General features: G+C 40.2%; 1 protein-coding gene across 4 annotated transcripts in view; it reads left to right on the plus strand.

The window, feature by feature from the left end:
* The window catches only part of SPECC1 (sperm antigen with calponin homology and coiled-coil domains 1), a 241520-nt gene that overhangs the window by 37132 nt on the left and 178052 nt on the right, over nt 1-26336 (plus strand). The window contains exon 1 of one of the 4 annotated variants that reach the window (XM_074319356.2): nt 14964-15118. The exons of the other annotated variants lie outside the window; for them this stretch is intronic. The gene's annotated coding sequence lies outside the window, so the exon portion shown is untranslated. Of the gene's footprint in view, nt 1-14963; nt 15119-26336 lie in introns of those variants that run through there. 4 annotated transcript variants of the gene reach the window in all.

Here is a 26336-nt window from a genome sequence, read left to right on the forward strand (position 1 = left end):
ATCTTGTGCCTAATAAGATGTTTCAAAGATTCACTATGGTAACTGCTAAGATGGGGATTTGCTGGTATCAGGTTGTTCATTTTCATGAATGGTTATAGTTTAATGTTCATCTGCTGTTGGTCAAATTTTGTTGAGGTCATAAATAACAGGAAGGGAACTACATTTATATTTAACAGTCTCACGCCCCCCCCATCAGAGTTCTAGTACAGAAACAGCACTAGCACACCTTCATCTGTTCCACATGAAGGAATATGAGAGACTATGATTTGAAGATGTTTTAATACTTCATCCATACATACTACTAGGAATCTAGGCTGAGATCCTACTAGGCCACAGACTGGGAGCAGGCAAGGGCCCCAAGTAACCAAGTCTGTCAGGGCTGCTGATGGGTAAGTTCCATAGAGGAGGTTCTGAGGCCAGGTTTGAAGCCATCACTTCTTAAATAGGCAGCCTAATCAAATGCCATCCCAGGGAGGAGTAGGGGTTATAAGAGGCTGGGAAACAGGAAAGCAGGTAAGTCAGAATGACAAAACTTAGAACAGGCCAGGGAGATGTAGCAGGTGTCTGCATACAAAAGAAGGTAGGAAGGTTCACGTAGCAGCTAAACAATTTGAGGTGGTTTTCTTAACGTGGGGTTGCATCTGTATTCTTCACACACATTATTGAATATCTATTTGCCCTAGAGACAGGGCCACATTAAATAGCACTCATTCTTCCTTCTTCTCTCTAAAGTGAAGAGGTCCCTCCTCTGTCCCAAGTCAATGGACAGGGATTCCACCAAGACCTTTGTCAACTTTGTCCCCCGAAATCCCCTACTATGACTGCTGTTGACTTCCTTTCATTGCTAAGTTTTTAGGAGTAGCCTGACTCCACTTCCTTTATCTTTCCTCTCCTCCTTAATTCTGTGACTTTGCTTCTGTCATTCTGTCGACTTTGTTCTTGCTAAATTCAGCAATGACCATCTCGGGGTATGTTCATCTGCCTGCTGGATACTTCCAACCAAATGTCTTAAACATCTCAATTTCAGCATGAATTGAACTCATTATCTACTTCTGTAGTGTGATGATTTTAAAAATATATCCACATATTCTTTATACTTTTCCTTTCAAGAGGTGAAGCTTAATTCCCCTCTTCTTGAATGTGAGCTGGGATGAGTGACTCCCTTCTAAAGAATGGAATAAGGCTGAAGTGATGGTGTGAGACTTCTAGGTCTTTAAGACATTGTGGCCTCCTCCTTGTTCTCTCTTTCGTGGATCACTTGGACTGAGGGAAGCCAAGTGCCATATGGAAGGATATTTAAGCAACTCTATAGGGAGGTTCACTTGGAAAGGAACTGAAATCTCCTGCCAAAAATCAGCACTTACTTGCCAGACATGTGAGGGGACTCCTTAGAACTCCAGCCTCGATCAAGCCTTCAGATGATGCAGCCCCAGCTGACATCTTGACTGCCACCTCATAACAGATCCTGAACTAGAACAAGCAAGTTAAACCTTTCCTAGAATCCTTACCCACAGAAACTGTGAGGTAATAAATATTCATTGTTTTAAGCTACTACATTTTGTGGGTAATTTGTTACACAGCTATAAATAACCAATACACATGGCAAACCTTCTGTTTTTCCAACCACAGCAAATTGTCCCCAAAGCATGAAGCTCCTCCCTCTCCCCCAAATACATCTGGTGATCATGTCCAGTTATTTCTATTTCAGTATCTATTGATTCAGCCTCTTCAGAACTTTACTGTCATTCTCTTAGTTTATTATTTCTCATCTAGACTGTTTAAATGGCTTCTTAATGGTTTCTTGCTCCCAGCTTCACTCCATTATAATCTATCTGTTCTCCTCTCTGCCATCAAAGAATTTATTCTAAAATGTGAATTTGATTGTCTTCTTTGCTTAAACTGTACTCACTGAGTACGGGTTATCAAGTCCAAACACCTTAGCAATGCAGGTAAAGCCATTTGAGGTTTGATCCCTGTCTTGTTTTCCAGATTCATCTCCTGTCTCTCATGCAGGAGAGAGTTTAGCCATCACAAAAATGGTATTTATACCCTGTTTCCCCGAAATAAGACCTAGCCAAACAATCAGCTCTAATGCATCTTTTAGAGCAAAAATTAATATAATACCTGGTATTATATTATATTATATTATATTATATTATATTATATTATATTATATTATATTAGACTCAGTCTTATATTATAGTAAAATAAGAGCAGGTTTTATATTAATTTTTGCTCCAAAAAACACATTAGAACTGATTGTCCGGCTAGGTCTTATTTTCGGGAAAACATGGTATTGCGTTGTAGCATTTCAGTGTAGTTTTTAAATATGCAAACTGTATGAAAATTGTATTTAATTTCTAAAGAAAACTGTCAACTACTGGGAGAGTCAAACTCTTGGAGACTTAGCTGCCTACATTGCAGTTTGGTCATATCAAGGTATCATAACATCTTAGCTTTAAAAATCACGATATTTTGGCTAAAATTCAAACTGCTCCAAATATTGATTACTGAGATATTCTACGTAAGCAAGTCACCTGAGATCATAGAAATGATCTTTATTGGCTTTATCAATGTCGTGAAGAAACACTTTTATATCATGCTTCATTTTAAATATTCACATGAGTGCTTTTGCCCTTAACAGCCAGTATAGTCCAGAGTGGAAAGCAAATGCTGGTACTCACTGTCCATAGGGCATATTGAGAAGACAGATTGTCCATGACTGTAGTTTGATTCATAATGTTTATCCCTTTTTCAGTACTGATTGAAGATCAGATGATTTATTTAGATCATCAACTCTTCTCTGAGAAAAACAGTAGTGGTGTAGATTGGCATTAAGTGCAGCATCTTTTATTCTATGTAGCAGCTCTTTTTCTTCCTGGGGCACACATAATAGGTCCTCCATCAGATCCCTGGGCTCCTTCTCCACTGTGAACCTTGGCCCTTGAATATGAACCTCGAACATGAAAGGTCAGCACCTTCATTTCCTGCACAGAGGTTTCATTCAATGCTAAATTGAAATTATCTGCTGGCCTGCACATGTGCTAGCAATCCCTCTTCCATGTGGCATGTCACTGGTATTTCTTAATGTTCAGAGTGTTATTTGATAGAAGAATTTTGCTAATATCATGTTCTGTTTTCTTTCTTACCAAAACAGGTATCATTAACTTTGAGGCTATTCTAAAAAATATCCATTAGTGTGTGTTCTGTACGTGTTTTTATCTCTGAGGAGTGTAACTTTAAATGATGCCACTACTGTTTTGGCCTTTTCCTTTCGTGATGAAATGCATCGGTTTTGCACTGAGAAACATTACTTTGAGTTTGAGGAAGAGCTTGGTTGGTTTACCAAAGAGGCCCCTGTACTTTGTTTGAAAGTGACGTGGAAGGTGTACATGATTTTCTGCCAATATCAGAAGCTTCATAAGAACAATAAAACATTCTAGCCTTAGGAGCAAATGGATCAATGGTCCAATAAATTCCAATTTTTCAATATTCACCATTGTTAGTTACTCTTTTCCTTCTCTGCTTTACTGCCTGTGTGGCATCTCACTTGTCATACAGGGCCTGCATCTCTCCATTTTAATCCTGTTCAGTAGCGATCCTTATAATTGTTAAGAGTCTCATTTATATTGCTTTCAACCTGACTTTTATATTTCATTAAACCACTTTACTCTATCAATTTTTCTGAACTGACATAATGTTACAAAATAGAAAAAGATGGAGCTGGCCTGGTGGCTCAGGTGGTTGGAGCGCTGTGCTCTTAACGCCTGCCGTCTGCTGCCATGAGTGGCCGGCAGCCAGTTTGAGTGGCCACCAGCTGACCGACTGCCTCAGCCAGGGGGTAGCGCAAGGCTCATAACACCAGTATGGGCCAGGGAGCTGTGTCCTACACAGCTAGACTGAGAAATAACGGCTTGAACCGGAGTGTGGGGGCCGGGGAGGCGGAAGAAGGGAGGAAAAAAAGATGAAAACCGTGAATTTTAACAAATATAAATAAACACCAGCACACAGATATTATGAAAATTATTGTGAAAATACAGTACCAGACTAAGCAAGATAAACCACATCCTTTTAACTGTAGGTTAGCTGCAGAAAACTGACCAGTGCAAGTATAAATTCCAAACTTAATGATTATCTTAAGAGTATAATGGGATTTCAGCGAAAATAATTTTTATTTCATATTTGTGAATAAAACTGTTTCCCTTGTTTATTTTGAAATTGAAATTCCCAGAGTACATTTTCATGTACTTTAGTGCCATTTTTCTTTTATTTATTCAACAAACATTTACTAGGTGCCCTGTGCTGGGCACTGCAAGGGGTGGAGAGATATGCAGCAAATAGCGCAGAGGTTCTGTCCTCAAGTAGCTGATGTTTTTGCATGTATGGTTTTCTTCTGTAGCATATCAGCCTGTACTTTGCTGCTTGTTTTTCTATTTCTCCTTTTTCTTACCTATTATGTTTCAGATCTGTAAAGTATTTTAAGTCTATGTCCTCATTTCAAATTATTTTATTCTCTAATCTGAAACATGAGTAAACAATTATGGTACTAATCCTTGAGTATACAAACTTAGAAATTCCATTTTTAAAATTTCAGGTATAATACGAAAACACATTCTTATACTAATTCAAATACAGAAATATAGAGTAAAATATGAAAAGTCTCCCTTTACAACTTCCACTCTACCTGCCTTTCAAAAGCTATAGACACAGGTGTATGACAGTGCCTACTTCCTACATTTTTGCTAGCACTGTTATCCCTTTTAAAAATATTAGTCCATATGATGGGCTTAAAAATATCTTACTAAAAAATATCTCACTGCTATTTATAGTGACACTTATAAGTAAAGTTCATGTTTCTTGGATACTAGGTAGGTTTCGCATCTTTTCATATATTTATTAGAGTTTTTCCTTTTGTGAACTGCCTGTTCCTATCCTTTGCCTTTTTTCTGTGGAGCTGTTTCTTCTTAAGTTAATTTTGGTAATCTATATTTTCCTAGAAAATTATCTGTTTTGCCTAGTTTACAAATCCATATATGTAATTATGTCTTCTTTTTTGTTTCTATTTTGGGTGCCTTCTTTTTTCTTCCTTGATTAAGTTTGTCAGAGGTTCTATCTTGTTAGTCCTTTCAAGACATCAGCTTTGCATTTTATTAATCTTCAAAACTATTCTAAAAAATGTTTTCTGTTTCATTAATTGCTGCTTTTATATTTATTCATTTCTTCCTTCTACTTTCTGTGGATTTAGGAAAGACCCTTCCTGTATATAGATGAAGGTGGAAGCAGAGGTTCAAAGGTGGTTGTTGGGAGTTGGGAAAATAATCATCAACATCATTCTCAACTCACACACCATCACAAATACAGACAGTTCATAATCAGTGAAGAAACAAGAGTCAGGAATCAGAATGAGAGACTGGATGTTAGCTTTGTTAATAGTGAAAATGCTTGACCTGTGATCACAGTCAGGCTAAGGACCTTCACTTTCTAAGTTAAACTTGACTGAGAAGTTCTTAGAATAAATGCTTTTTGGAAGGTTCAACAAAAAGCCAGTTAGAGTTAAATAAATCGGTTGCTCAGAGACACTGAGGGCCATATGGCCTCAGGGGAGTTCAGTCTGTATAGTTCCGTTTGGAGACCCAGGTCATGAACAAAGAAAAATGTGTGATTTGGCAGTCCCTGGTTGGCAGCTGAGCAGGGCTAGAGTAAGGGTATCTAGGGGGCTGGTGGGCATCATGGTGGAAGGAGGTGACCTTGGGGTTCAAAATGGGCAGGGAGACCTGTGCATCTAGCAGGGGAGGGAAGGAACCTGAGAGTGGGAGAAACCAGACTGGGAGGGAGCTTGGCAGTGGGGTAGCTGAAAGAGGAACAGCTGGAGGTCAGAGAGGGGTCTTTCAGATTCAGAATCTTGATGGCAGGAGGTCAGGTCAGGTAGCTGAGCACATCTCTAAATATGACGGAACTGGTGTGTGTGTGTGTGGGGGGGGGGGTTGCTGAGGCTGAGTCATTCTTCAGATGCTATGGGCCTCTTGTTCTTTCCCAAAATTAGTTTAACATCTGCTTTGAACCAAGAGTTCTCTGCTTTCCTATTCCTGGCTAATTAAACAAATTCAAACACATGCATAGCCTGTGTCCTCACACAGCCAGGGTGGGTGGCTCACAGTGCAGTGTGGGTGGCAGGTGTCTGGCACTAGAAGCAGAGGGAGGACAGCAGGGAGGGTCCGTCCCTGGAGGCAGACATACCTCTCAGGGTCCTTTAGGTGTATGAATTCATCTGGCACTAAGCTGAGTGCTTTTTAAAAAGAAAATACATCAGTGTATTGTAACTTGTAAACTGACAAACTTCTCGTTCCTTCCTACATTTACAAGAGCCTTGCTGTTCTGCTTTCTTAGGGAGGGCGTGGTGATCTTTGCCTCACAGCTCCTGAGAAGGCCATCTTTCCTAACCACCACTTTCCCGGTGCGGTGTGTCTCCCTCTGTAATTTCTCTTCTCTGTGTAATTTCTTATAGTGAAAGTTTATGCTTAGAACTAAATTAAAAAGTGATCTTAAGAAATGGTTTGGTTAACATAGAAGTCAAGTTCCTCTTAGGAGTGAGTGCTTATAGTCAGATTTTCTAGATATTTACAAAGAGCAATATATTTCTATACTACAATGCTTATGTCAAATTTAGGATTTTATTCAGTATATTAGTATATTCACTATGACCTGCTAACTCATGAGATAATTTCTACTTATACTCATTTTCTGGTAATAAATACTGGATCTGTTGCGGGCTATATGAAACTTAGAAACCCTTGAAGATTTTCACCCTTTTCTGCCCCTGAGGGTGTGCCCTTTCACCCCGCTCCATAACAGATTTTCTTGGGTACCTCTCTGCTGTAATGTAGGACTCTTACTCTGACAGTCTTTGCAAAAATCAGTCAAACATCTGTTTGAAACCAGAGTCACTTTCATCTTTTGGCTTTGTCCTAGTTATTTTTAGGTTTGCTGAATTTGTTTTCCAAGAGCAAAACAGAGCATTTTTAGGCTTTTGATTTTTGGCTAAGGTTTAGGAAATTCTGTTCCGTGGAGAGCTGGCAGGTTTCCCACTGAGGCACTTTGGAGATTAGCCGCATGGAGGCTTCTGTCAGCTTTGGTCTGGACTCGTGATCTGGATCTTGGAGCGAGACCACACTTACACTGCCCAGCCTCCACGCAAACGAACACCCCTACGTGCCATTGTGGTCCTTCATCTTACTCTGTTCTCAGTGAATCCACGAGTAGAGATTTCATATTCCCTGTGAAGGAAGTCTTGTCTGGGGTTTAATTATTTCTACAATTAGGAAAGCCTTCCTTGGGTCAAATTGAACCTGCTTCCTGCAGTATAAACCATCAAAGTCACAAAATGAGTCTGATGTTCTCAGGGTACATAATTGTTGTTATGCTTAAATAGTATTTTTTAAATTATAAAACTGTTACATGTCCATTGCAACTGGTATAGAAAAATCTTAAAAGCATAGAGAAAACTAAAACTTCCCATCGTCCCTCCACCCAGAGATAACTATCCTTTTTTGGAGGGGGGCAGTAATTTATTTTTTGAAGTTTTATTTTATTGTAATAAGAACACAACGGGAGATCTACCATCTTAATAAGTTTTTAAGTGTAGAATACATTACCACTGACTGTAGGCACAGTCTTGCATAGCAAATCTCTAGAGCTTATTCATCTTGCTTGACTAAAACTTTACATCCATTGATTAGTAACTCTTCATTTTTGCCTCCCCCAGCCCCTGGCACACCATTTTACTCTTTGATTCTATAAATTTAACTATTTTAGATACCTCACATAAGTGAAATCATGCAGTGTTTGTCTTTCTGTGACTGCTTTACTTCATTTAGCATCATGTTGTCACATACTGTGAATTTTCTGCTTTATAAAGGCTGAATAGTATTCCATCGTATGTATATACCATGTCTTCTTTATCCACTCATCTGTCAGTGGACATTTATGTTGTTTCCACATCTTGGCTACTGTGAATAGTGCTGCAACAAACAGAGAAGTGCTAATATCTCTTAGAGGTTCTGATTTCAGTTCTTTTGGATAAATACCCAAAAGTGGAATTGCTGGATCATATGGTAGCTCTATTTTTAAATTTTTGAGATACCTCTGTTTTCCATAGTGTCTGCACTATTTTACATTCCCACCAATAATGTTCAAGGATTCCAATTTCTCCACATCCTCACTAACGCTTGTTTTTTTTGTTTTTGTTTTTAAATAATAGCCATCCTTGACAGGTGTGAGGTAATAGCTCATTGTGGTTTTGATTTGCATTTCTCTGATGATTAGTGATATTGATCTTTTTTTATATACCTATTGGCCATTTGTATGTATTCTTTGGAGAAATGTCTACTCAAGTCCTTAGCCCATCTTTTAATCAGGTTTTTTGTTTTTTGCTTTTTACTGTTGAGTTGTAGTAGTTCTTTATATATTTTGGAGGTTAACTCCTTATCAGATATATGGTTTGCAAATATTTTCTCCCATTCTGTAGGTTGCCTTTTCTATTTTTAAAATAATTTTTCTTTTCCAAATTACGTTGACATATAATATTATGTTAGTTTCTGGTGTACAGCATAGTGATTAGACATTTATAAAATTTATGAAGTGATCATCCTGATAAATCTAGTACCCATCTGACACCATATATAATGATTAAAACATTATTGACTATATTTCCTATGCTATAGTTTACATCCCCATGACTATTTTGTAACTACCAATTTGTACTTCTGAATCCCTTCCCCTTTTTCACCCATCCCCCCAACTCTCCTCCCATCTGGCAACCATCAAAATGTTCTCTGTCTCTATGAGTTTGTTTCTGTTTTGTTTGTTCATTTATCTTGTTATTTAGATTCCACATATAAATGAAATCATGTGGCATTTGTCTTTCCCTGTCTGACTTATTTCACTCAGGATAGTACCCTCTAGGTCTATCCATGTTGTTGCAGATAGCAAGATTTCATTCTTTTTATGGCTGCGTAATATTCCATTGTATATATGTACATTTCTTCTTTATCCATTCATCTATTGATGGACACTTAAGTTGCTTCCATATCTTGGCTATTATAAATAATGTTGCAGTGAACATATGGATGCACATGTCTTTTTATTAGTGTGTTGGGTTTCTTTGGATAAATACTGAGAAGTGGAATTACTGAGTCATTCTTTGTCTCTTGTCACAGCCCCCATTCTGAAGTCTATCTTGCCCAGTACAAGCACTGCTACCCCAGCGCTTCCCCAAGCCTCCACCCTCATGAAACATTCCTCTTCATTCCCCCCCCACCCCTAGTCCAATCCGAAGTAAGTCTTCTGCAGGCAGCACATGCCAGGGTCCTATCAACCCATCCACCCAGCCACCCAATATCCTTTGATTGGAGCATTTAATTAATTTACATTTTGTTATTCTTTTTCAAGATTGTTTTGATTGTTCTGGGTCCCTTGCATTTCCATGGAGTTATAGAATTAGCTTGTAAATTTCCGCAAAAAGAGCAGCTGGAATTTTGATATCGGTTATGTTGAATCTGTAGATCAATTTGAGGGGTATTGTCATCTTAAGTCTTACAGTACATGAGCATGGGATGTCTGTCAATTTATTTGACCTCCTCAGTTTTTTTCACTGTTTGTAGTTTTTGTGTACAAGTCTTATAAGTATTTTGTTAGATAAATGTCTAAGTATTTTATTATTTTTGATGCTATTGTAAATAGAATTGTTTTCTTAGTATATTTGGATTGTTCATTGCAAGTATATAGAAATAAAATTGATTTTTGTATCCTACAACCTTGTTGAACAAGTTCATTAGCTCTGTTTTGTTGTTTTAGATTCTTTAGGATTTTCTACATATAAGACCACGTCACCTGTTAATAGAGATGTTTTTACTTTCTTACCAATCGGATGCGCTTTCTTTCTTTTTCTTGCCTAATTCCCCTGGCTAAAGGCTCCAGTATAATCTTGACTAAAAGTTGTGAGAGCAGAGACATCCTTATCTTGTTCCTGATCTTAGGAGAAAGCTTTCAGATTTTTACCATTAAGTACAATGTTAGTTGCTGGGGCATTTTGTAGTTGCCCTTTATCAAGCTGAAGAATTTCCCTTTATTCCTAGTTTGTTGAGTGTTTCATTTGTTTGTTTGTTTTTTTATTGGGGAAGGGGGAACAGGACTTTATTGGGGAACAGTGTGTACTTCCAGGACTTTTTCCAAGTCAAGTTGTTGTCCTTTCAATCTTAGTTGTGGAGGGCGCAGCTCAGCTCCAGGTCCAGTTGCCATTGTTAATTGCAGGGGGCACAGCCCACCATCCCTTGCAGGAGTCAAACCGGCAACCTTGTGGTTGAGAGGATGCGCTCCAACCAACTGCCATCTGGCACTGGCCCATGTGGGAATCGAACTGGCAGCCTTTGGTGTTAGGAGCACGGAGTTCCAACTGCCTGAGCCACCGGGCTGGCCTGTTGAGTGTTTTTATCATGAAAGTGCATTGGATTTTGTGAGACGCTGTTTCTGCATCTCTTGAAATGTTAATGTGGTATATTACATTGATTGGCATATGTTGGGCCAACCTTAAATTCCTGGGATAAATCCTGCTTGGTTATTGTGTATAATCCTTTATATATGTTGCTAGATTTAGTTTGGTAGTTATTCTGTTCAGGATTTTTGCATCTATATCAAAAGGAATATTGATATAGTGTCACTTTTAATGGCTGCATAATCTTTAATTATGTGGCTATACCATAATTTAACCAATTAGACTTTTAATTATTTCCTTTATTGTTGTCATTGTTATAATGAAAGATAAGCTCATAACTCTTGCACATATAGCTTTGTATTCATTCATGATTATGTTTATAGGATACGATCCTAAAAATGGAATAGCTGAACCAAAGGTTATGTTCAGATGTTTGTCTGATCTTATCAATGGTATTTGCATTTTGTTTATAGTATTTTTTTATTTGCAGAGGGTTTTGATTTTCAAGTAGTCAAATCTGTTTTTCTTTAAGTATTCTGCCTTTGCATGTGGGTTCAGAGAAGCCTTTCTCACCTTGTTCAGATATATAATCTCTGTTTTCTTCTAGTTCTTAGTATAATGCTTCTTTTTAGCTCCACTTAAATCTTTATTCCATCAGAATTAATTTGGGTACGTGGTGTGAGATAGGGGTCTTTTTGGTTTTTGCAAATGATTAGCTAATTGTTCCAATGCCATTTTAAAAAACAATCTATTTGTTATCCTCAGATTAGTAATACCATCTTTATCATAACCTAAATTCTTATTATGGGTCTTTATTATGATCTACTGATGATCTTTCTATTCCTGAACCATACCATTGTAATTATTTTGTTTTTCTGGTCTATTTTAATATCTTGCAGTAAAATCCACTTTCTTCTTTTTTTTTTCTCAAGAATTTTCTTCTACAGAGATGAATTAATTATTTTACCAGGTGAATTTTAGGATAATTTTATGAAGAATTTTCTTCACACTTCTAGTCCTATTATAATTTTTATTGAAATTATAACATAGAAAATTATTTTTGTAAAGAATGAATATCTAATTGGAAGGACATGATATGTTTTTTTCATCCAGTCTTCTTTTTTGTTGTTTGGTAAAATGTTATAGATTTTTTTGAGGGTGACTGCAATTTTCTTACCAGGTTTATTCATAGCAATTATATATACTCATAGATATTATGTATATCTATGTGTGTGTATATATGTATGTGTACACACACACACACACACACGAGGTATGACAATTAAGTTCGCGAACTTGCCACAGTGCACTTACATTGGCAGCACTATACGAACAGTTCAGTAAGGTTTCATAATCTCGGTATATCAGTGTCTCACAGCTGTGTTTGTGTCGACGTGTGGTAGTGTCTTGCTGAATGCCATTCATTATTGTTGTTGCATATTTTTATGTGCTGTCGTGAGAATGTCTGAGCTTAAATTAGAGCAATGAACAAACATTACATTTCTTGTTAAACTGTGGAAGTGGAAGTGAAATCAGGGACATGTTAGTCCACGTTTATGGGGATAACGCCAGAGACGGCAGTGTACAAATGGATTGAACATTTTTCTGAGGGGAGAGAACACGTCACTGATGAAGAGAGGTCAGGGTGGCCAGTAACGAGCAGAACTGATAAAAACATTGCAAAAATTCATCAAATTGTGCGTCAAAATCATTGGCTGACTGTGAGAAGCATAACAGACCAAGTAAACATTGCTAGAGAAACAGTTAGGAAAATCTTAACTTAAAATCTTGGCTTGAGAAAGGTGTGTGCAAAAATGGTCCCAAAGGAGCTCACTGATGACAAAGCAAAGGAGAATCGAAGTTTGACAAGACCATTTGGGATGCAAGACGATGTTTCAGGCCATGTTATCACTGGTGATTTAACATGCGCATCAAAGTGCACAATGGAAGTCAGCCAATTCTCCACGACCCAAAAAGTTCCATCAGCCCAAATCAAGAGTCAAAATGATATTGCTGACCTTTTTTGATATCAGAGGGATTATTCATTATGAATTTGTACCAACTGGACAAACAGTTAACCAAGTTTACTATTTGGAAATGCTGAAAATGCTGCGTGAAAAAGTTAAACGACCTGAATTTTTGCCAACAATTCATGGCTCTTGCATCACAACAATGCACCAGTTCACAGGGCACTGTCTGTGAGGGAGTTTTTAGCCAGTAAACAAATAACTGTATTGGAACACCCTCCCTACTCACCTGATCTGGCCCCCAACGACTTCTTTCTTTACCTGAAGATAAAGGAAATATTTGAAGGAAGACATTTTGATGACATTCAGGACATCAAGGGTAACACGATGACAGCTCTGATGGCCACTCCAGAAAAAGTCCCAAAATTGCTTTGAAGGGTGGACTAGGTGCTAGCGTTGGTGCATAGCTTCCCAAGGGGAGTACTTTGAAGGTGACCATAGTGATATTCAGCAATGAGGTATGTTGCACTTTTTCTAGGATGAGTTTGTGAACTTAATTGTCAGACTATATATATGTATATATATGTATATGTATATATATACATATGTATATATTTGCTTTGTATATAGGATTTGTTTAGCATGAAATAACTTCTTTAATTGTATTATTTTATTATACAATTTAATATCTACCTGTTTAGAAGCTACAATGTGAATTTAAAAAATAAATGACACAATTCCAGAGATAACCACTGTTAACATTTTGTATATATCCTTCTATTAATAGATTTACAGTCCAGTTGGAGAAGTAAGACATGATCACATGAAAGGCTTAATAATCCAAGGCAGCAGTGGGTTACTAGCTTGTACTTTCTTGTCTATCCAGCATTGTTTTGCTTTTGGGAACTGTTCTTCTCATAATTAGTAGGGTACCAATCACCCAGTTCCTTCTGCTTGGTCACTGGGTTGGGCAATGTATCACTCTGGGGTTCTTTTCTGAGGTGTGTCTCCCTTTTTCTGAGGTCTTGAATTCTAAATACCTCTAATCCTGGAATGCTCCTGGGGAAGGCTTTCCCATCCCAAGAGCCCCTGTGTTTGAATTAAGTGAATCTAGGGAAGCAGAGCTGAGAGATAATGAAAAACAGATTTTCAATGACATTTGAACCTCTAGGTCTAGCTGGCTTAAAGCCAGCTTGAATTCATCCCTAGACTTTCCAGTTAGTCAAGCCAATAAGTTTACTATTTTTCTTAAGCAAAGTTGAGTTGGAGTTCTGTCACTTGCAGAGTCCCGGCCACTACGAGCTCCAGTGTCTGTGCCATGCTGCCACACACTGGAGGAACACCCAGACAAGTTAGGTCCCTGAATACCCCTGACCCCCAAGAGGGTGGATACTCCTCAATGAGAGCAAATCCCATGCTTATGCCTCTGCTGTCTTTAAGGCAAAGAGGGAGGGCCACCAAAGGTGGGAGCACTTGCCAGGGAGCCAGCGGGCCACAGTTGTAATAACTCCCCTGGCAGGGACAGGCCGGCACTAGGCTGTGTGAGGACAGCTCCTTACTATGGTCTGTGATTAGAATGGCAGAGTCCGCACATGGGGGATGGAACTACAGTGAACACCAGGCATTCAGTGTCACTGAGGCTTTGCAAACTCACACTGTCTGCTAAGAACTCTCCGCCATGTAAGAGCTACTTGTCTGCTTTTCACACCTATTATCCAGTAAAAGAGCAATTAAAATCCAACATATGGCCATGACTAAGCTCAGCCTAGCCCTGATAATGCCAGTTTTTGGTGAGCGTGGATATAACACATGTAGCTTGTTTACCTGCACAAAATTTCTTCTTTTTTTTTTTTCTGTGCAACGTGTTTGCTCCCTGTTGCAGGCGATCTCATGGTCACTGGGGCTTGTAGGCCACGTGTAGTGGCAGGGGACATGGACCCCAGGTTTTGTGAGCGTGCTCCTGTAATTTTGGAGCTCTTGGAATTCAAAATTAGGTACAAAAATATTTATTTAGAATGGAAAAAAAAATCGCAACAAATTACCAAAGCATTGGAGATCCGATGCCTTACCTCCAAGATCCCTTGAGTCAGTTTATCAGAACTACCTGCATTAAAATGCTTCCTGATTGTTACCTGGCTTCCCCATCTCACCTAGAACAACTCACAGGCAAAGGCAAGCAAGGGGCCCTGAGGCTTCAGGGCAGACTCGCCTCTGAAGAACAGACTGGCTTTTTTTTTTCTTTTTTCTGTTTGATATCTCAGGGAGCAATCAGCAAGAAACTAGGCAGTGTACATCTTAAATCCTTATGTTTTAGAGAGATACATTTAAGTATTCAGGAGCCGGGTAGGATAGAAATGATTTTGCAGTGTGTGTGTGTGTGTGTGTGTGTGTGTGTATGTGTGTGTGTGAGAGAGAGAGAGAGAGAGAGAGAGAGAGAGAGAGAGAGAGAGAGAGAGAGATTGTGAGAGACAGAGGGAGAGGCCGTCAGAGGCCCTGGAGAGCAGAGCCCGCCTGCTTCCTGAGTGAAGCATTGCTCAAATGCTCACTGCCTCGGCCTCTTGTGGTTTTCCTCCCTGGCCAGCACGGAACCCCAGAATAGTGCGCTGACTTGCTGATTGAGGTCAGCGGCTCCCAAGAAGCACAAGAAGCAAAAGGCTTTGCAGTAAGTACATAGTTGGTTATTATTTAAGATGAGGATGGAAAATCTTAGATGAAAAGCTCTATCTGGGGGAAGAGGTTCTTCGGCTTTAGGTATACTGTCAAACGTACCCAGTGAATCTTGCTAGGACTAAGGCATTATTATTAATACATTCGCTGGTGGTTCGTGGACTGGATCAGCTAACACTACATGCATGTTTGAGGGGCTAAATATGAATTTGAAATTCATCTTCTGACATCTTGAAAAACTATTTTGTTTTCACTACCTGTTATTTTTTTCATCTTGCAAAGTAGATAATTCATGCTAACTTCAAGTTAACTGTGTAAAGTTCTTTGGAAAAGAAATCCTCTCTATGGGTACTAATTACTAGCAGTGTGAAGATTTGCTTTTCCCAACCAAGGTGAATAGGGCTGTTTCTGTGCATTCTTTTCCCCAAATGTGGGAAGTCTAAAGTCCTGTGGAGAGAATTGCCCACTGGACTGTTTCTTAGCCCACTGGAAGGTGCTAGAGCATTCTCCCCTCAAAGACCAGCACTTCGGAGTTCACCTTCCCATCTTGCAGAGGGCCTGATAACGTCCTTGTGCTCGATATCTGGGCCAAACATTGTACTTATGAGGCCTTGATGGCTGAATTTCAAAGATATGACAAAGATAGAGGCTTTTCTAGGAAGTTACTCATTTTATGGTTTCTGTTTAGGCAGTATTTTGTCCCACCCTTCTTCCCACACCCCACCCCTGTAAGGGTCTCAGACTACTTTGAAATGTCTTTTCACCAGTCTATTTTCTAGAAATTAAGTTTTGGGTTTTTATTTCCGTTTTCCACTGACTTAATTTCTTATTAGAATAAAACGTTTAGCTTAGTAGTTTAGGAAATCCATATTTTAAGTTTACTTGAGAAATGTGATTTCCCCCCGCTCCCCCATTAGAAGGCAAAAGTAATGACATACATTTGCTGTTTTTACTTTAGTCCTCATTGATATGGCTCTGTTTGTTCCTTTACAATCAACTTCACAGACTATTTATTTTCATATGGCTCTAGTTTTGAGTAGCCATTTCACTTCCTTTAATCTTTCCTTTGCCAAGTGAGTTTACATGTAAGTGCTGTCTGTTCTTAGCAGGAGAAGCCCACAAAAATAGAGGAAGTCAAAATTAACCATACTAAACTTGCAGTTGAAAAAGAACCCACTTGTCATGCAGGGTGTCATGTGGGGTCTCTGGTCCCTCTCCCCACATAAGAACGCAGGACATGGTGAGGCCAAAAAGGAACACCCATGGAGCCATAGATAGGGGAGTCATACCACTATAGTCTCGCTGGTGACTGGGTTGGAGACACAGGAAGCAGGAGCCACACGATCCGCAACCCGCCGTCTGCTTCTCTGCCAACCAACCTCTCTTGCTAACTGTAATCCGCAATCCACAAATCCACTCTTGCTAGCTTAGCCACAGCAGTTATATCAGTGGCTAATGGCTAACCAGTAACAGCTGATGGCCAACTAGTCACAGCTGATGACCATCTGCTACCCGAGCCAGCACCTTTCCACGTGAAGCTGAGAGCCTGGAAACTGCTCTCTGGGACTCTGTCCCCACATCACTCCATGTGAAGTATCTTTTTCCCCCGTTTCAATTTTATTTTTAAAACACGTTAAATGTTTTTAATGATAAAAGTAGCATTTTTGAGTGTTTACTGTGTGACAGATACAGCAGTCAAGTTTTACACAAACATTATCTCATTTGATTTTCACAGTAGTTCCATGAGGCGGTTACATTTATGGTCTTCACTTTATAGGTGAGAAAACTGAGGCACAGAAAGGTGATATAACTTGGTCAAGGTCAGACTGACTGGTGGGTGGAGTGGTACAGCTGGGATTGGAACTTGGGGTTTTTTAAACCCAAAGTAAATTTAGAAATTAGAGAAAATAGTGACTCAATCCTATGCTCTAAAACAACTTAAAATTTCTATATTGCTATCTATATAACTAGATATTATAGCATAAGGTTATTTATATTTTTGGTTTCACAATTATTTTTAAGAGTGCATAATGTTCTAGTAAGTCATTGTTCCATAAATTACTTAAGTATTTATTCCATGTTTTTGAAAATTGGGCTGCTTTTCTTTTTTGGGTTTGGTATTCTTCTTCTTCTTTTTTTTTTTTCTATTATAAATAATACTTCAGTAATTATCATATACATATAATTTTCCCCATGTTTTTGGATTATATCTGTAGAATAGAGTCTCAAACATGGGATTACTAAATAAAAGGGACATGAATATTTTAATGGTGATTGGTACATGTTTCTAAATTGCTTTCTATCAACACTCTGTGTGAGAGTATCAGCTTAATTTTATCCATTCCACCAATGACAGTGTCATAAAAAAATAGGCAAAACAGAAGCCCTTTTTTGTAATTTTGCTTTTTTTAATATAGTTAGGCTGAACATTTTTTCCACACGTTTGTTTACAAGTTGTACTTTCTCTTTTGCTCATTTCTTTGTTAGGATCTTAATGCCTTTTTTAATTTTTTGCTAATTTATATGGGTTTTTAATAAGATTCATTTGCCATATTTTCTGCAGACTATTATATACATTTTAAAGTAAGTTTTTTAGAAACATGCAGCCATTTAACATTTTTACATATCCAAATATATCCTTTTTTTCCCCTAATTCTTCTTACTTTAGAGATATAAATTATCCTCTTTTAAGGGATTTTTCCTTCTGGTTTTTACTCTGGTGGATGATGTGCAAAGTGGATTTAAACTGATTTAAAAATAATGCTAAACAGTTTTTCCAGCATCATTTATGAGCAATCTTTGTTCTCTAATATTTTATAATTTTGTCCTTTTATATGCTAAATGATATTTCTGAATTATCTGTTTTATTTATAGGAGCAAATTATTGCTGTGCTGTTATCATACTGTATTAATTTTTGTTGTTTTATAATATGTAAATAGCATTTCGCTTAAGAGCATAGGCTCTGGGGGCAGATTGCTGTCTTAACTTGTGTCCCTTAGTCTTATTATTTGTAAAATGGGCATAGTAATAGTGTCTACTCCATGGGTTGTAGGGGTAAAGAAATAAAATCTAAATTAAAAAGAAAACACTGAAAAAGTATTTGATGTATAGAGATATGTATAGAGAGTATTTGATGTGTATATATGTGTGTGCATTTTATATACATAAATGTACATTATGTATTTTTCATATAAAGTCAAATGTGTCATTCTTTCCATTTATGGCCTAAGATAACCTTTCATGGGTAATCTTGGGAGACAGAAAAAGAATGACACATTTGACTATATACATTAAAAAACTTGGTATATTGAAAGACAGGCAAGTGACAGACAGAAATATACGCAATATACATACCACAGAGGACTACTATCCGTTATAAAAGAAGAATTCCCACAAATCAATTTTAAAAGACACACAAAGGAAAAATGGGCAAAAGCAATTTATAAACAGGCAATTTATATTTATTTTTATAAACAGAAGAAATGCAGATGGCCAGTAAACATATAATATTTAATCTCAGTAAGGCTCATGGATATGTAAATTCAAGTACTAATTAAGTATCATTTTCCCTGAAGCAGACCTGCAAAAAATGAAAACATAAACAACATCCAGTGTCAAAGAGAACATGTGGAGCTTGGCACTGGCAATCACAACTAATAGGAACAAGAATTAGTAAAGCTTTTATATGGCAATTTTACAAAATCTACTAAAATGTAAAATATATATACCTTTCATGTGTCTTAGAAAAATACTGTACATGTTTTCAAGTAAGCATGTAATCTATACATTAAAAATTTCATTATTTATATTAAGAAATCTAAACTATATATTTTTATTTGTATGTATATAAAAATTCATTTTTTAAAAGTACTAGATATGTAATATCAAGTTGTTTACTATGTTACCTCTAGAGAAGGAAGTAGAGTTAGGGCAAGGTCTCTTTCGCCTTAAAAAAATTTTTTTTAAATTTTACTTCTATTTTTCAATTACAGCTGACATTCAGTATTATTTTATATTAGTTTCAGGTGTACAGCATAGTGATTTTATGTATATATGTATGTATATATTATATATGCATGTAGTTATATGTTATATATATATATATATATATATATATATATATATATATATATATATATATTTTACAAAGTGATCCCCCTGACTAGTCTAGTACCCCTGGCACTACATATAGTTACTACAATATTATTGACATTATTCCCTATGCTATACTTTACATCCCTGTGACTATTTTGTAACTACCAATTTGTACTTCTTTATCCCTTCACCTTTTTCACTCAGGTTCCCAACAACCTCCCATCTGGCAAGCATCAATTTGTTCTCTATATCTATGAGTTTGCTTCCAACTTGCTTGTTAGTTTATTTTGTTTTGTTAGATTCCACATATAAATGGAATCATATGGTATTTGTCTTTTTCTCTCTGACGTATTTCACTTAACACAATACACTTTAGGTCCATCCTTGTTGCAGATGGTAAAACTTCATTCTTTTTTATGGTCGAGGAATATTCCATTGTACATATGTATCACATCTCTCTCTTTCACCTTTTGCTAGATACGCTTCTGTGTTTGAATTTTTTATGAGTCTGTATTTGTCTAGTACTTGTGTAAATAAATGAATAGATGTTTTTCCAGGCCCAGAGGTAAGAAAATTCTAGAGGCCAGTACCCTAGGTGTAGAGGCTCAGGGTTGGGAAAGTACATGATAAATTTTAGGACGAGCGAACATTTGGCTGTCAGTGTTTTAACATTCCTTACAGGTTTTAACTTACATTTCAGGAAAAGAAACAAGGAACTTGTTGAGAAAACTCAGTCTGCGAGCCATAGAGGAAAAACTGTTTCATTGATGAGCAGTGACCTCTAAACAGCTCCCGTCCCTATTTTGACGCGTGGCTTGTAGACACTATCCCTGATGCACTGTGCTCTTCACTTTCCTTTTCAGATATGTTTCTTATCTCTATTTTTAAAAGCCATCAGCCAGCTTTCAAAATAGCCATTCGTGCAGTTATTCACCTAGCAGACATTTAGAGCCTGGTTGTAGCCAGGCAGCCCTCTAGGCCCTGGGAGACAATGGTGCACCGGAGAGAGAATGTGCCATCCTGTGGAGCAGCAGACACACTACTGGGTTGATTGTGAGCATTGCTATGAAGCTGCCAACTAGGGGTTGTGGTGGAGAATAATAGACAAGAGTTCCTGTGGATGGGTGCTGCGGAGAGGGCAGCCCGACAGAGATTATTCTGAGAAAAGCATGGGTGGGACATCAGCATTCTCTTTGAGGCCCCGCCCCTTTGGCCACATCCCACCACTTGGAACCTCACTCCAGGCTCTCGAGTTTCACCCCCACTGCCATTTCTTCATTCCTTTCACTGGGACCACTGTTTCCCAGATTTTAGACATTTACTTCCTCTTTCCACAGTTCTCGCCATAGCCAAGTACCATCACTTACTCATTAAAATTCCTAAAGCTGACTTACATTATTAACATATTTTAAAAGGAAACTTTGGGATGTACTGTAAATGAGAGACAATGGAAATGAAACAATGCTAAATTTAAAAGTTAAAATAAAAAGTTATCAGCCATGAAGGCAGACCTCCGTAACATGGTCTGTAAGGCCTACAGGGTTGCTCTGGTCACAAAGGGATGCTACTTATGGAAGAAAATGTGTTAGGATTAGACATTCAGCTGGTAGAAAATCACTCTCTTGTCAGTGAATGCAGGGAGGATGCTGCTGGAAATAACTGGAGACCGGATTTTGTACAATCACAGAGAGAGGTAAACTGGGAACACGTGGCAACCAGGGAGACGGGGCCTTCAGAGACAGCCCTTGGAGCCATACCTGGTGCTGCAGTAATGAGAGCCTGAAGGAAGCGGCCTAATGAGTGGCCTCTTAGGGAGTCAACAGAGGAGTTGGGGAGGGGCTTATGCAGTAGATAAAGTAGATAGAGGATGAGACCCTAGGGTGAAGGTCTGGGTTGTAAATAAAAGTCTTTAATGAGCCTGGGAGCTTGAGAACCTCCCTGGTACCCACTACCTGTCAGGAACTGCCCTGGGTCCCATTGATGAGGTCTGAGCACCAGTAAAGGAAGGCTTTCCAGAGTCCTGGCTTCACCTGGAGTCTTGGCTGCACAGGAGGAGCCCGAGCCCTGGGAAACGCTACAGCAGCTTTTGTGAATGGTGTGGGCTGCTGACAACTGGGCATCTCCAGGATGTGGGGGGCACCTGACAGGTTCAGGGCAGTGAGAGGTGGTCTGCAAGGGCTGTTCGTGTGCCACCTTGCCCTCATCCATGCAGCTCCTGCCACAGTATGTCTTTCCGTTGCCTTTCTGTTATCTCTGCCTGTGGTGTTCTCCCCCTTTCATCTAGTTAATGCCCACAATCCTGGGAATGTCTTTTCCTCATGGAACCTTCTCAGGCTTTCCTCCCTGACTTGACCATACTTCCCTAAGGACAAGCTCTGATCACCCCATCTCTTTAGTAGTTTTTCCCAGTTGAAATCTTGTGTTTTCAGGACTATTTGATTGTTGCCTACTCTGGACAATGAACCCCAGGTGAACGGGGTTTGTGTTTGCTTATTCCTGCCTGTGGCACCTTCGCAGTGCCCGAGACACTCCAGGTGCCTTAGGAGGGCCTGTTGACGGAACAGATAAATGAAACCATCCTCAGCTATTGGAATGTATTAACGAGCAATTCCCTACAATCCCTTTTGGGCCTGGCTTTCCTATGCCCAATGCAGCGAAGGGCAGGAGATGGAGAGGCTGAAGTCATGGATACGTGCATGGGGACGTGTGAACCAGGTGTGGGCCTTGGATTTTATTAGCTATGGGGACCCACTGGAAGATTTTGAGCAAAGGAGTGACAGGATCCGACCTTTGTTTTAAAGGGAGCGCTGTGGCTCCGGAGGGGTGAGCCAAGGTTGGAAGAAGATCTGGGTGGATTAGCAGTGCAGCCTGCACATAGAGCAGACGGCATATGGCCCTTCCAGTCGTCAGGATCCCATTATTTGTTTGTGGCTCTGGTCAGAGAGCCATGATGCGTGGTCCTGAGTTTCTCATACTAACATTACTTGTAGAACTTTTAAATTAACAAATTTTTGGTGCCCCATGGCTCTTTTGCACAGTTAAGGATGTGCAGTGCCCTGTGACTTAGTCATTCCCCATGGAACCTGCCTGGGGAACACTTGGTCCTGCCAACCCGCTGCTTCCTTCAGTCACAGGCAATACCTAGTTGCCAACAGTCACACAAGGAGGAGGCACTCTGGCCTACAGAGTAACGTCTGAACTCTTTAACCTGGATTTCAGGTCCTCTACAACCGCTGCCAACCTTTCTTCCCGTGCTGCTTTGCACTGCTTCCCACGCGCTCAGCCACTGCTGCTAAGCCACTCCCACGCACACGCCCTGGAATCGCACCTTCTCTGCCTGTGGGTGTGCTGCTCACCTTGACGGCCCTTTCTTCCAGTGTCCATCTATCAACTTCTCCTCATCCTTCTGAGATGTAGAGTTTGCTGGGGCTACCATAGCAAAGTACCACAGACTGAATGGCGTAAACAATGGAAATTTCTTTTCTCACAGTTCTGGAGGCTAAAAGTCCAAGATCAAGGTGTGGGCAGGGTTGGTTCCTTCTGAGGCCTCTCTCCATGATTTGTAGATGACCGTCTTCTCCCTGTGTCTTTACATGGTCTTCTCTCTGTGTGTCTGTGTCCCAATCTCCTCTTCTTGTGACACCAGTCATTGGATGAGGGCCCACCCACATGACCTCATTTTACCTTAATTGCCTCTTTAAAGGCCCTGTCACCAAATACAGTCACATTCTGCGGTGCTGGGGTTAGGGCTTCAACATATGAATTGGGGGTGGGGTGGTGGGGTGGACACAGTCCAGCCCATAATCAGACTCTAGCTCAAATACCACTTTATCCTCCAGCACCTCCCTCTTCTCATGAATCAGAGCCCTTTAGTGGACTAACACTCTGTGCTGTGGTATTCATTTATTAACTCATCTGAAACACCCAGAAGCACATACTGAGCACCTCCGTGTGTCGGGGATCTGCTTGATGCCGAACATCCAAAGGGCTGAGGGAGTGAGGAGAAGTCTGCAGCCAGAGGGTGCCATGCGTGAAGGCCTGGAATTGCGAGGCATCGTGGTGCTTTCAGGGAGCAAACAGTCCAGTGCGGCACTGGGTGTGAGAGAGAGTGGTAAGAAGTGGGTCTGTGGGGTAGGCACGAGTCGTGAGAAGCCTGGCTCGTGGAACTGGGTCTTCATCCTGAAAAGGGGGCTGAGGGTGGAAGGTTTTTAGGCAGGGCAGGGACATGGGTGCGTATGTGTTTTAGAAAGCCTACTAACAGCGTGGTGGCAGACGTGGCTGTAGCCCTGGCTTAGGTAGGGAAACCAACTGTAATTCTAATCACAGTATGATGTGAGCATTGGAAATAAAGAACAGAGGAAGATCCAGGAGCGATTTTGGAATCAGTGACAGGACTTGGTGACTGGCTAGATATAGAGGGGGTGAAGGACAGAGACGGGGTGTCGTGCGGGGCGGCCTGCGGGGTCTCAGCTCCCGCTCCCCACATAAGAACGCAGGACATCGTGAGGCCAAAAGGAACACCCACGGAGCCATAGATGGGAGAGTCATACCACTATATTCTCGCTGGCGGCACTATAGTCTCACTGGAGGCTGGATCCACACTGTCCGCAACCCGCCATCCTAACTGCAATCCGCTCTTGCTAGCTTAGCCACCATCTTCTTGCTAGCCCCCCATTTTCTGCTAGTGTAGCTATTGCAGTTATATTAGTGGCCAATGGCTCACTGGTTACAGCTGACGGCCAACTAGCCATAGCTGATGGCCATCCAATCACAGTTGATGGCCATTTACTACCTGAGCCAGCACCTTTCCACGTGAAGCCGAGAGCCTGGAAACTGCACTCCTGGCTCTGTCCCCACACGGGGTCATCATTAGTTTACTAGATTCTGAGTCTCAGTGAATGCCCCATTTTGAATGTGCAATTCAGTGACTTTTGCTAAATGTCTATACCCACAGAACCGCCACTACAGTCAAGGTATTGAACATTTCCATTACCCCAAAAAGTTCCCTTTGTGCCCCTTTACAGAAAGTCCCTTTCTCAGACATCACCACCCTCCACCCCCTAGCCCTGGGCCAATACTCATCAGCTAGCCTTCTGTCACTCTGCATTATTTTTCACTCTTCTAGACTTTTATATCCATGGAACCATATACTATGTAGTATTTTGCCAGGTATAAGTGTATTACAATTTGATGATCCATTCACGTGTGTGTGTGTGTGTGTGTGTGTGTGTGTGTGTGTGTGAGTGTGTGTGTGTATCAGCTACCTGTGGATGGCCTTCTGGACATTTAGGAAAGTAAGTCCCAAGCTTGGCTGCTCAGAGTCACTCTAGGAGCTTATTAAAAATTTTAAAGCAGGACTCACCCTTGATGGGCTGAATCAGGATTCTCGGGAGTGAATCCCAGGCATGTGTGTTTTTAATCAGCCTTGCAGGTAATTTTGATCAGCCAGGTTGGGGAACTGCTGCTCTAGGTTATTACCAGAGAACAATAGCTCTGGAGTTATAACCTCCCTGGACATGTTTGCTTATCACTAAGAGACCATCTAGTCCAAACTCCTGGGTGACATCATTCTTTCGGCATGCTGGCCACACAGACTTGCCCTGCTACCAGTCACCCTGGCCATTTACTTTTTCATTAATTTATCCAACAGAAAATTTCTGATCACTTACCACAAGTAAGGCATCAATTGATGTAGACACTGCGTATATACAGAAGCAAATGAGATTTGGGCTTACAATTAGTTGGAGAGACATGATATTAACATACATAGTCATACAAGAAGAGGCAATAAATGTAAGAGACGCATAGATAAAAGGATTGGAATTTACAGACACACCAGACAATTTCCAGCTTTTTGTGAGTGTGGGGAGATGGCAGTCAGACAAAGTGACAGGGAAGAAGTAACATTTGATCTGGGATTTGAAGGATGGATGAGATTTATGCATAAGGGGAGTGAGTGTGGGAAAGACAGTCCAGGCAGAGGGAACATGGGGAAAACAAGAAGAAAGGCATGGAGGGGGCAAGTCCTTTGCTGCTGGGGCCGTGGAAGCCCAGCTTGACTGGAGCATGGAGAGAATAAAAGGGAAAAGGAGGGTTGGAAAGGTGGGCTTGGGCTGGAGCAAGGAGAGATTGCATTCACTCAGCCCAGCTGAGCTGAGTGACCATGTCCTATGTGCACTCACCACCACAGACTTACAACACTTCTGGCACCCCAGATTCCTCACACCTCGTTATAATCAGCCCCTCTGAGGTGTGCTTTCCAACAACACCAAGAAATTAACTTAATTCTGACACTGTCTATCTGGAGTTCGCATCAGACCCCAGAGGTTAAGGGCTTAGTCTCACGACATTGCCCCCACTTCAGACAAGGTTGTCACCTGTGCTTCTGACCAACTGGCTATATATCGGATGTTCCCACGGCTCCCTCCTTGGGTTTGATTAATTTGCTCCTCAGAGAAACATTTACCAATTTGTTATAAAGGGTATTATAAAGGATACAGATGAACAGCCAGATGGAGAGACACATAGGGCAAGGTCCAGAAGGGTCCTGAGTACAGGAGCTTCTGTCCCTGTGGAACTGGGCTGTGTCACCCTCCTGGCACGTGGATGTGTTCACCTATCCAGACGCTCATCAAATCTTGTTGTCAGAGGCTTTTTACTTAATTTGAAGCCCTTTTTTTCCCCTTCACTGGGTGGGGGCTGAAAGTTCCAAGCCTCTAATCACTTGGTCTTTTTGGTGACCAGTCCCACCTAGAGGCTATCTAGGTCCCTACCCTAAGTCACCTCATTAGCCAAAACTCAGGTGTGCTTAAAAGGGGCTCCTTAGGAATGACAAAAGACACTCCTATCACTCAAGAAATTCCAAGTGAAATTCCGAATTCCGTTTAGGAGCTCTGCGCCAGGAACCATGGACAAAGACCAAATATATTTCTTATTATACCACAGCCCTTCCTCCCACTCCCAGGACCTGGTGACCACTGATCTGTTTTCTGTTTTCAATAGTGTCCCTATAGTCTTGCCTTTTCCAGAAGGTCACATAAATGCAATCATATAGTAGGTAGCCTTTTGAGTTGGGCTCCTTTCAGTTAGCACAATGCATTTAAAATTCATCTTTTTT

This window comes from Rhinolophus sinicus, chromosome 12 (assembly GCF_057876585.1).
Source record: "Rhinolophus sinicus isolate RSI-liver-muscle chromosome 12, RSI-T2T, whole genome shotgun sequence".
Classification (NCBI taxonomy): Eukaryota; Metazoa; Chordata; class Mammalia; order Chiroptera; family Rhinolophidae; genus Rhinolophus; species Rhinolophus sinicus.